The sequence below is a fragment of the Otolemur garnettii genome, unplaced genomic scaffold (genome assembly GCF_000181295.1).
Source record: "Otolemur garnettii isolate 467f Iridium unplaced genomic scaffold, OtoGar3 scaffold00090, whole genome shotgun sequence".
Classification (NCBI taxonomy): domain Eukaryota; kingdom Metazoa; phylum Chordata; class Mammalia; order Primates; family Galagidae; genus Otolemur; species Otolemur garnettii.
In genome coordinates, this window is record NW_003852485.1 from 7190591 (window position 1) to 7192682 (window position 2092).

At 46.5% G+C, this 2092-nt stretch overlaps 1 pseudogene across 1 annotated transcript; it reads right to left on the reverse strand.

Annotated features, from left to right (window-relative positions):
* Positions 1-282: 282 nt before the first annotated feature.
* Positions 283-1711, reverse strand: LOC100964797 (annotated as a pseudogene). Its single transcript, XR_002774661.1, has one exon. The product of XR_002774661.1 is annotated as an adenylyl cyclase-associated protein 1 pseudogene (transcript).
* Between the last annotated feature and the right edge of the window lie 381 nt (positions 1712-2092).

The window sequence follows — 2092 nt, forward strand, 5'->3', positions numbered from 1 at the left end:
GAAAGGCACCAGCCCTGCTCTGCAGTTCCTTAAGAATGGACTGGTGGTGTAATTGAACTGATATGGAAAGGTCGCACTTTCCTGCAGAAGATCAACTGACTTGCTATCCCACCCCAAATCTCAGCCTGAGGTATATTTCAGTGAGGGCAGGTAGCTGTGCTTCTCAGAGTAGAAAAGCAGTTTAAGAGCAGAAAGGTAGAGGAAATCTAGAAAAGAGCTGTCTTGATACAGATTTATCCCATGGTGTGAAGGGAGAGGGCAAAGAACCCAGTGGCACTTCACTTAACCAGCAATTTCTGTCACTGTGGTGACCAACTTCTGCCCATTTCATAAGGTCTTGAACTGCTCAGGGACTGGAAACTCATTAAAGTCACTGCTTTCTATAGGAAAGAGGAAGAAGATTTGGCACTGACTATCTCACAATCCAGGGAATTCTTGCTCAAGTAAGCATGGCAGCCATCTATTTCATTGTTGGAAATGGTTGGTACTTTACCTATTACCTGAACTTTGACATCCCTACTGTTGATTATCTCCACGATGCCCACCACATCATCAAATACCAGACCAAGTTTCTTACAGTTATCTACTGTAATGGAGTTAATTTTACCCTTGATTTGCAATGTGGTGTTGACACATTTGTATATGTAAACCACCTGTTTCAGCTCTGTGTCATCAATCACCAGATTGGAAACATTCTCCTAATTTTCCACTCTCCACTTCTTGCCCTCTATTCAAGTAGAGCTGGCTCTTCTTTGTGGTTGGTTTGGGGTTTGGGTGCAGAGAATGGCTTGGGGCCACTGCATACTGGACAACTCTGAGCCTTCAAGGCAGGGTTCTTGTGAGTCTTCATGTTATCAGATACATGTTTTAGGGCATGTGTGATGCTCTCCCCCTGATTAATCTGCACAAATAGTGCTGAACAGGATGTAGACTCATCAGAGCATGAACTGGTGGGGACTGGGGGAGGAGGTGGTCCTGGTGGGGGGGAGGAGGGCCTAATTCAGCAGAAGGTCCAGATGCTAATCCACTCAGCTCTTTTGTCACAGGCCCCGTCTTGTTCCAGGACAGTCCAGTGCTATGGAACTCCTTAATGTAACCTTGCAGCTCTGTCCATACACTCAAGTAAGCTTTGGCCCAGTCTACATGCTTCTTATTCACATCTTTGTACTCCTTGAGAACTCCGTTTGTATCAAACATAGTAGCATCATTCGTTTCTTTCACATAGGGGCAAGGCTTGGGAGCCATAGCCACCCAGCCCGGGGCCTGGATGCTTTCACTGACAGCTGACAAGTGATTGACAACTTGCTGCCTTGGTTCTTCTCCCGAAAAGTTATCACTTCCTGGATCTGCTCTGAGATGGGTGCCAACAAATCAGAAAGCTTATTGCCTGCTGGCTGCTGACACTGAGAGGCTGTAACCAAGAGTGCTTGCTCCAACTTCAGACCTGTGTGGACCATCTCTGCATGTTTCTGCACGTCTCCCCCAGTTTCTTTACTGATCTTCAAGTACTCTCCCACAGGACCAGTAAGCAGTGAGTCAAATGCTTGCACGTATGGAATTGCCCCTTTTGATGAACTGTCTCCATACCCACAGTGCATGTCATAGGTATGGGATACTGCCTCCAGGCAGCCCACTGCCCTCTCCAATCTTTCTACCAGATTTTGCATGTCAGCCATAATGTACCACCTCAGACTACAGTCTCACCTTGGGACTCCAAAACTCCAAAAAAGTTTTTATATCTGTATTTTATATGTTCAAAATTTCAAGTAGAGACAGAGGAAATATTAAAAGAGACCACGATTAGATCTCTAGGCCTGAACACTATAATGTCTCAGGTTAAAAAATCAACAGCTGGATGGGTTGGCACCTGGAGCTCAGTGACTAGGGCGCCAGCCACATACACTGGGGCTGGTCAGTTCAAACCCAGCCTGGGCCTGCTAAACAACAATGACAACACCAACAAAATAGCCAGGCATTGTGGCGGGTGCCTGCAGTCCCAGCTACTTGAGAGGCTGAGGCAAGAGAATTGCTTGAGTCCAAGAGTTTGAGGTTGCTATGAGCTGTGATGCTATGGCACTCTACCAAGGGCAAA